Here is a 9,761-nt window from a genome sequence, read left to right as displayed (position 1 = left end):
TGATCTGGGAGGAGAGCGCATCATTGGTGCTCACAGTCCATTGGCCAGAGTTCGTCATGTGACCTGACCTCCTAGCGAGGGAAGCTGAGAAACGGAGGAGCGTTCGTGGTCCCTAGGTACGAGCACTGCTGCCTCTTCCCATGACGCCAGCCCAGTCGTCCGCGGTCAGCAGACTGCCGTGTGTGGTCTGGTGCCTCCACGGAGGAGTTTCAGCCCCAGGAGACGGGCCCTGCAGCTGCCGACGGGGTGTGGGAAAGCGTGGGGAACCCACACCAGCACCTGGTCCCTGGTCTGCTTCCTGGATTTCTCATCCACACCCTTTGTTCTGTCTGACTCCCCGCTGCGGTGTGTAAACACGGCCCAGCTCCCTCGGTGCCTTGGCTTAATCATCCTCTCTGGTTCCTCACGGCGGTGATTTCCAAGGAGGTGTTATGCCAGGCCCTGGGCCAGGCTCAGGGAGGCCACCTTGGGAAGACAGGAGAAGGACCGAGCCTCTGTGTCGGGGTGGCAGGGTCCCGACCTTGGCTTCACGGCACATCTGCTTCTTCGTGTTGTTTCTGCTCTCCTGCACAATCTCAGTGCGCAACAGACAAGGCTCAAGATTTCTCTCGCTCTGCTGAGAGGGGTAAGGCTGCTGCTGCCTTGTGTGATGAGAAAGAGAGAGAGAGAGAGAGAGAGAGAGAGAGAGTGCTGGTGAGGACGTGGAGGAATCAGAACTCCCGCGCACCGCTGGTGGGAATGCACAATGATGCAGCCACTGTGGGAAACAGTTCAGAGGTTCCTCAACACTTTTAAAATCGAATGTCTGCAGGATCCAGCAATTCCGCCTCTGGGCCTGTATCCCAACACATTGAAACCAGGATCTCGAAGGGCGAGTAGCATGCCAATGTCCACGGCAGCATTGTCGACAGTAACCAAGACACGGGAAGACACTGAGTGCCAGATGAACGGCTAAGTGACAGGCACAGTGGACAATGACCCAGCCTTAAAAAAGAAGGAGACCCTGTAGCACGTGACAGCATGGAGGCACCTGGTGGACAGGATGCCGAGTGAGATCAACCAGTCCCAGAGGACAGATGCCATGCGACTCCATCCACACGAGGCATCCACAGTCGCCAAACTCATGGAAGCAGGGAGCATCCATTGACCCAGCCAAGGGGACAGGGTCAATGGACGTTAAGTCCTGGTAACACAGGAGGTTCTGGAGATCTGTCCCACCACGGTGCACCTCCAGTTAATAATGCTGCGCTGCGTCCTTAATTTGTTAAGAGGGCAGCTCACTTGGCAAGTAGTCTCATCACAAGAAAACATACATTAAGGAAAAACTAACAAAATTAAAAAGACACATTTAAGGGGAGTAACTATTGGCAAAGTTTTGGAGGTGAGGAAGCCGGGCGGATGGTGGCACCCTCTATGGAGACGGGAAGAGACTGGAGGGAGCTGGGTGTGACGGGGAAGATCAGGGGGTAACATGTTCGCTATACCGAGCTTGACCACTGTCAAAGAGTATCAGTCAAGGGGGAAGTGGGTGAACTCAGGCTGGGAGCTCAGGGGAGGACTGGGGTGGGCATATCAGTCAGGGGATTATTGGAGGGTCCCAAACCCACGGCAGCAGCTGTGATGGGAACCACGGAGGAGAGAGCCCGGAGCTGGGGAGGAGAACCAGGCAGGCCTCGGGGAGGCCAGCGCCAGCTAGGAGGATGGGAGAAACCTGGGCCAGTAAAGGAGACCGAAGAAATGCAGGAAGCTCTACACAGTGTCTGCTTTCTCCCACTGAAACATCTCAATGCTCACGCGTACTAAAGGCTCCGACTAATCCTGCAATAGAGAAACGCACTTTGGTGTTCGGCCCAGCATTTCCCAAACTTTATCATGATTGTTATTTGTTTTTTTTTTTTTCAGGCATGTTTTGGTCAGTCAGGGGAGCCATGGAAGGTCTTTGAACACTCTAGAAAGTTCCTCTAACGGCTGTGGACAAGCAGGTGGGAGGAGGAGGAGATGGAGAATGGAGAGCTGGCTGTGGCAAGATGGATGGGGACTAGCCCTAAGCTAGGGTGGCGGCGGGGTGGGGGGGCATTGTGTGTGTGCAGGGAAGGAGCAGACGGCAGAGAAGTCTACAAGAAGGCATTGCTAGACTCATTAGGAGTGTGAGTGTGAGTGTGTCTGTGTGTGAAGGGGGAGGTAATGAAGGTGTTGAAGATGGTGGTTATAATGCTGCTGGTTTTGCTGGTGGCGGACTGAGGTGGCTGCGATGGGGGGGGGGGGGAGGTGAGGGCTCCCAGTGGTGTCTACGGCGGAAGCCCACGGGTCCAGTCCGCTGCCATCTCCACCTCAGATCTGCCCTGCAGAAGGGATCTTCCCTGACAGCCCACTTAGAAGCCCCCCTTTTGGGGGCCAACTCAGAGTTCTTCCCCTCTCCCTAAAATGCATCTCCTACTGAGAGCTTTCACGAGAGCTGTTTTGGGGGGTGGGAAGGAGAGATGACTCTATGCAAAAACCAAGCTAACCAACCTCCGCCCTGGTTTGCACTCATGGAGCTACATGGGGCCCTTATAACCTCACTGGTGTAGATGAGGTGCAGTCTACCCCAGTTCTATGCCTCCTGTACCCCAGAGAGTGGGAGACGTCCTCCCAGGCTCCATCCCCGCCAGACCAGGAGCTCACGGTCAGCTGGGAGGAGGCTCTGACGATGCTCACCCCAGGTGTCTGCTTCCTAGGCAGCTCAGGAATGTGCACAGTCCTGTGTGTCTGGCCTGAGGCCCATGGAACTGGGTGGGGTCCCAACCAAATGTTGCCTTGGTCCCCGAAGGCCTCCGATGCCCACCTGGCCAGGTCCAGTCTTGCTCCACCCCAACATAGGGGGTGGGCATGGCGGCGTGGGCCCGGGAGTGGCTGGGACGATCTCCAGGACCCTCGTGGGGACCGAGTCCCGAGGCCCCTTGGCACACAGAAGCAGAACGACCTTCTAGCTGAGAACAGGCTTTCGCTCAGTTCCTCTTGGAAGACTTTCCTGGCTCCGGCCTTTATTTAATGTTTTGAAACGGAATAAAGATGAAAAAACATTTAATAGATCCTTTCCTGCTCAAAGGGATTGCCAACCCCTTTGTCTCTGTGGGTGGCATTTCCCACGGGCAACCTTGGACTCGGGTTTCACTGGATTCTTTGGTTGGTGGGACTACGTTTGTTAGCCCGGGGTGTCAGAGTCGGTGGCTCGGTCGTTCTGAGGTTCCCGGGGCCACTCCTGCTGTGGGGCAGAGGCCTCGAGACGGGCGGACCTGGCTTCCAGCCCTGACTCAGCTTGCACAGCCGTGAACCTGTCTGTCTCTGGCCTGTCGATCCCTCTCTAAATCGGGGATAAGTACAGGTACTTACCTCACAGGTTGGTGTCTGATTCATTCAATGCCGCCCTGTAGGTGCAGCCAGGGCACACTCCGGGGCACCTAGCCCTTGGCCCGGACGGGGCTCAGGAGCTTTCTGTACACCCCAATTCCCTCAAAGGGATTGTTCACGGTTTAGTAACAACCTATCAGGAAGGACAATGGGCCTTTATTGTTCTCCTTCCCATCACTCCCAGCCGGGCTTATTTCCCTATTTATAACCCAGGAGATGCCTCAGAGGTGACTCACGCGCCACAGGGCTCTCCCAAGGAGACTGCACAGCACATCACACGCTACCTGCCTCACCTGCTGTCACCTGGCCTGAGCTCCCCTGGTCTCACCTTAGCTGACCCAGCCCAGCGGTGCCTGTCGGTGCCCCCAGCCCCAACATGATAGGACCCTGAGGGCTGGAGAGGCAGATAGGCGCCAGGGGACAGAGACAGAAGGTGAGGGGAAACTGAGTCCCAAGGTGAGGCCCAGGTCAGGAGCCACATCACTGTTTAGACAGACACACCCATTCAGGCCATTGCAGGGCAGCTTGCGGGAGGCCAGCATGGACAAGCAACTTCTGGTCACCGACCCAACGGGACAGTCCAGTCAGCACCGAGACTGGGCCCTGGCCCAGGCTCAGGTCAAGAGGCTTCAAGGCCAGGTGCATCCCAGCCCTCCTGGGAGCACCCAGCGGGACAACTCCAGCATCTGGAAGGGGCATCTGACCCACAGCCTGCGGACCACCTGTGGCCCAGGGTGGCTGTGAATGCAGCCCAACACAAAATCCTAAATTCATCTAAAACATTTTGAGAATTTTTTTGTGATTATGTGTCACAGGGTATTGAATGTGTGGCCCAAGACAACTCTGCTCCTTCCAGTGTGGCCCTGAGACGCCAAAGGGTTGCACACCCCTAGAAGGAAACTGCGTGGAGAAAGGCCTTCCGTGGGGCTTCCCTCTCACTAGTGGGCAGCAGCTGCAGAGAGGGGTGCTCGGGGGCCACCCCTTGCAGAGCCAGCCCCTGTCACTGAGCCCCCCCGCTGGGCAGCTGGGCAGCAGGCTGCAGTGGGTGAGGGCCCATGTCTGGGCCTTTCCCCCTCCCCACGGCCTCATCTGCCCACGGCCACCTCCAGCCCCAAGGCTTCAGCTCAGCGGCCCTCGGCCACTTTCCTCCCTTCTCCGCGGACGAGCCCAGGAAGACGCAGCCAACAAAGCTCCCACTCTGGATGGAACGAGCATTTCGGGCCTGGCCGGGCTCTGACGTCATCTGCATCCACATCTCTGCCTGTCTGCAGCTGCTGCAGCTGCTGCTTCTTCTTCTTCCTCTTCCTCTTCTTCTTTTAAAGCAACCTTTTAAAGACGACGCGTCCACATGAAGGTGAACTTAAGTGGATGTTTTCTCAAGACTTCCACAACCCCTCTGGAGGACTTGGGGGTGTCCCCTCAAGGAACACCAGGGCTGCCCCTGGGGGCACGCCCTTGACCTCAGGTCTGTGCCCATCGGGCTGATGAGGACGGCAGAGTTTGCCTTCCACGCGGTTTTTATCTTATCAGAAAAATGTGGAAGGGCAAACACTACTATTGGCCAGGTGCCTACTGAGCATTTTTCAGTGATTACCTTGTTTAATTCTTTCTCTATTCCTGCACGTCTGTGTGATAGCCACAGGGAACAATAACTAACACATAGCAACTAACATAGCTAACAATAACTAACACATAATAACTAACACAGTTAACAATAACTAACACACAGCAACTAACATTGCTAAAAATAACTAACACATAATAACATAGCTGACAATAACTGACACACAGTAACTAACATAGCTAACAATAACTCACATAGCTAACTAACATAGTTAACAATAACTCACATAGCTAACAATAACTGACACACAGTAACTAACATAGCTAACAATAACTCACATAGCTAACAATAACTGACACACAGTAACTAACATAGCTAACAATAACTCACATAGCTAACAATAACTGACACACAGTAACTAACATAGCTAACAATAACTCACATAGCTAACTAACATAGCTAACAATAACTCACATAGCTAACAATAACTGACACACAGTAACTAACATAGCTAACAGTAACTCACATAGCTAACAATAACTGACACACAGTAACTAACATAGCTAACAATAACTCACATAGCTAACAATAACTGACACACAGTAACTAACATAGCTAACAATAACTCACATAGCTAACAATAACTGACACACAGTAACTAACATAGCTAACAATAACTCACATAGCTAACTAACATAGCTAACAATAACTCACATAGCTAACAATAACTGACACACAGTAACTAACATTGCTAACAGTAACTCACATAGCTAACAATAACTGACACACAGTAACTAACATAGCTAACAATAACTCACATAGCTAACAATAACTGACACACAGTAACTAACATAGCTAACAATAACTCACATAGCTAACTAACATAGCTAACAATAACTCACATAGCTAACAATAACTGACACACAGTAACTAACATTGCTAACAGTAACTAACATAGCTAACAATAACTCACATAGCTAACTAACATAGCTAACAATAACTCACATAGCTAACAATAACTGACACACAGTAACTAACATAGCTAACAGTAACTCACATAGCTAACAATAACTGACACACAGTAACTAACATAGCTAACAATAACTCACATAGCTAACAATAACTGACACACAGTAACTAACATAGCTAACAGTAACTCACATAGCTAACAATAACTGACACACAGTAACTAACATAGCTAACAACTCACATAGCTAACAATAACTGACACACAGTAACTAACGTAGCTAACAACTGTTTGCTATTAGCTTGGCCGTGTGTTAAGTACTGCATGTGAAATCTACCTGTTTAGTCCACTCGACAACACCGTGGCAGGTATGTCAGTGATCTCCATTTTTTTTTTGACCAGGGGACAGTGCACACACAGCCCCCCACTTCCACAAATGCAGTCGAGTTTCCCGCACTTGCAGAAATCGCAGGGGTCAGCACATCCGGAGTGCAACGGATGAGCCTCGCCCTGAGAAAACCACCTTCGTGATCACGGTATCTCCCCTGCCAGGTAAGCATAGCGATCTCCATCTTAGGGGGGAGGAAACTGAGGCACAGACATGTCAAGTGACACAAGGTGGTCACACGTCTAGTGCTCAGCAGCGCTGGACCTGGACTTGAGGCTTCAGGCTCCGAGTCGAAGCTCTCGCCGCTTCACGTCATCCTTATTGAGTAGCCAGGCTGGGACTTGCACGCAGATCTGCCTGAAGTCACAGACTACGTTCTCTACCCAGATCAAGAAGCAGCAGCATCCTAATGAGGACTTCCAAAGGTCTACTGGGGACGTGACAGCTCCCAGCTCAGAGTGTTATTTTCCTGCTACAGGAAAGAATGGTGGGCAGAAAGGGGGCAAGAAGAGGAGGCAGGTCTAGCAGGGAGCAGGGCTCCTGTGCCTGGGCTGCCCCCCCTGGCCCAGTTCCTTAGGTGCAGGCCACTGTGCTGACCCACCAGATACTCCTTGGCTTATTGACTCAGAGGCACTGGGAAGAATCCCCTTCCCCAGTGTCAAGAAAAGAGCTGGTCCAGGCAGGGGCAAAGGTGGCTCCCCTGCAGCCTGCCTCTGCTCAGCATGGGAGACAGACCACCGGGCTCTTCTCTCCCCTCTTCTCCCCTCTCCAGCCACCCTCTGCTGTCCATGGGAGCTCTCGTTCAAGGCGTCTGTCTCCCAACTAGCAGGAGACACAGCCCGGGCTTATCTCGCATCCTGGCGCAGAGCCTTCTGGCCATCAATAAACATTTGTTGAAAAAAATGAGTGAAACTTGGAGCATTTACTGGACAGAGACCATTAACCCCTGGTTCAAGGTCCATCGGTCTGACCTCTGTCTTCAAGTGGTCTGATGGGTTCTTCTGAGGAGACCCAATGGCCCTTGACGCTGAGTCTGTGGTTTCTCACTGGTCAGTGATGGGGCTGACCTGGACGGGGGCCACTAGCTGTAGAAGCAGGAGGCCATGCAGCCCGGGTGTTGATTTCCCATCCGCTGCCTCAACAGCACTCTTGCCAGGCTCCAGGTCAGTCTGGTTGGCTCCCTGCTCCCCAGATCATGTCTCCAGCTATACGAACCCCAGGATCAGATGTGGGCACCAATACAAGGTGGGCTTGGGCAAGACAGGTTGGAGAAAAAGGCGCCATGTTCCCCAGTTGGCCAGACTCACTACTCAAAGCCCCATCTGCTGCTGACTACCAGTCTGCAAGGCTACAAGTACAGGTGTTGAGAGCAAGCGTTTAGAAAGGTTTAGGGCATAGCATTGCCTCAAGCTGCAAACAAGTGATCCCTGGACTCTGTTCTTCAGCCCCTAGGACGTAGCCTGGTTCCAGCTGGTCCTTCACCAAAGACGGCAGGAGAGGCGCTGGGTGGGAAGAGATGGCCTCAGAAACGCATTTTCCTTGGAAGGCTCTTCCGCCACTACCTTGTGGAGGAGGTGTCCACCTGCCCATGAAATCTGAATGTGGCCACAGCAGTTCCAGATCCTGTTCTGGCCTCATTATTACCATCCATGCAACCAGGTAAGTTCCTGAATGCTTCCATTCCTCAGCGGCTGATCACTATGAGAGGTACCAGAATGCACATAGAGCTGGGCCCAGCGAATTCTGGACACCGTACACACGTCTGTTCTTGTCATTCATGAGCATGCCCAGCTCTGTCCCCCACACTCGAGGGCCCAAAAGGAGCGTGAGACCCAGGCCCTGCCTTTCTCTTGTCCTTTGGGAAACAAGACACATACGTGCTGAGACCAGGCAGGCTGGGCTTCCAGCAGGAAGATGTGGCCCTGGACCTGGTGCGTAAGCCAGGGTCCCATGGGCAACTCCTCCCAGGGACTGTGGCTGGGAGATGGGCTGTCGAGGTGCACCCAACAAGGAATGCAAAGAGAAGGTTGAAAGCGGAATAAATGCGGGCCTCCTTGGTTAGTGGATGTGGTGAGCAGCTTGGAGCATCCCTAAGTCTGCTCCTGAGGGAGCCAGCTGACACCAGGCAGCTTGGCTGAGAGGTGGCCTCTGGTGATGACTTATACGTAGTGAAGGCCAAGCAACCATTGGGTCCGCTCAAGGCTGGGGTTCAGACAGCCATGCCCACAGTGCCCGGTGTGCAGGGTTATAACGACGCAGGAGCGGTGTGAAGGGAAGCGAGTGAGACGGTGCTGAAGCTACGTGAGGGGAAGACTCGGGAAGAGAGCGGCTTGCGGCAGGCAGGACACTCAATAGGAGACCTGGAGGACAGGGGTGGTGGCAGCCATGGATGGCGATGGCAGACGCGGAGCAGCTACCAGCAATGCCAGGGTCAGGTGGTGGGGGTTGCAGCTGAGGTGGAGGGGAGGTCAGGGCCCGACTGGCCACTGGGTAGCTGGTCATCCCCACGGGTGACAGGAGGTGAGCCAGTGAGCCTGCTCAAGCCCTCCAAGAAAAACGGGTGGACAGCGGCAATGAATGCGCCACGGGGCAAGCGGAGTTATCTGGGTGGGGGCAGCCGGCGCCAGCGGAGGGGAGCTTTAGAGACGGGGAAAAGGTTCGGGGTGGGGAGGAAATGGAGAGTCAGGCCAGATTAGGGCGTGAACACACGAGCCTCAGATGACAGAAGCCGAGAGTGACGCCGTGCCGGTTAGGTGGAACGCGCGCACGTGGCCCGGGCCACCCGGGGCGCATTCTTCCCCATTGTTCATTGTGGCCGCTGCGGGTGGGGGCGGGGCGGTGGGCGTGCGGAATGACGCGCGGACGGGGAGCCCCGTGTGGCGTGAGGTGCCGCAGCCACGTGCGTTTCAGTTCTCAGGCTCTGGCTGTGAGACCCAACAGAATCTATTTCCTGAAGCCGTTTGTATCCTTATTTATATAAGTGACTAATCTTTTCGTGGGGAGAGCCAAGCCTTCTGTTTCACTCACGGAGAGATACCGAGACAAATTACTCACGAACGTTCCAGAAGAGATGAGTATCTCTCCATTATTGAGACAGTTTCAATATGTAAATGGTGCTGTGGGAAGATTCGGAGCGACCGAGGTTAGACACAATCAGTGGGTAATTCCAGGCCAGTTACCCCCTCGCTTGTGGCGTGGGGACCCACTCCTTTCCAGCCCATCTGCTCGTCCCTCCCATGGCCATGGGACAAGGATGCTTCCAGAGGCCGCTAAGGAAAAGAAGGGGGCGCTGCTGAAGGATGCGTGTGTTACACGCATGCGTGTGTTACAGCTTATTAGTAGAACGTTGTCCATTTGATGGGAGGTGTCTCTGGATTCTGCTTAGTGGGTATTTTTGCAGGACCTCCCTGAGGAGCTAATTGGCCCTCATAAACCTTACAGAAGACAGGCCC

The 9,761-nt window shown here is 53.6% G+C and overlaps 1 non-coding gene across 1 annotated transcript; it reads right to left on the bottom strand.

Annotated features, from left to right (window-relative positions):
• Positions 1–6,320: 6,320 nt before the first annotated feature.
• Positions 6,321–6,481, bottom strand: LOC114488710. Its single transcript, XR_003683821.1, has one exon. It is a non-coding gene; the product is annotated as a U1 spliceosomal RNA (small nuclear RNA).
• Between the last annotated feature and the right edge of the window lie 3,280 nt (positions 6,482–9,761).

The sequence above is a fragment of the Phyllostomus discolor genome, chromosome 12, assembly GCF_004126475.2.
Source record: "Phyllostomus discolor isolate MPI-MPIP mPhyDis1 chromosome 12, mPhyDis1.pri.v3, whole genome shotgun sequence".
NCBI lineage: Eukaryota > Metazoa > Chordata > Mammalia > Chiroptera > Phyllostomidae > Phyllostomus > Phyllostomus discolor.
The sequence above is the reverse complement of the archived record's forward strand: the minus strand, read 5'-3'. Positions and strand labels throughout refer to the sequence as shown.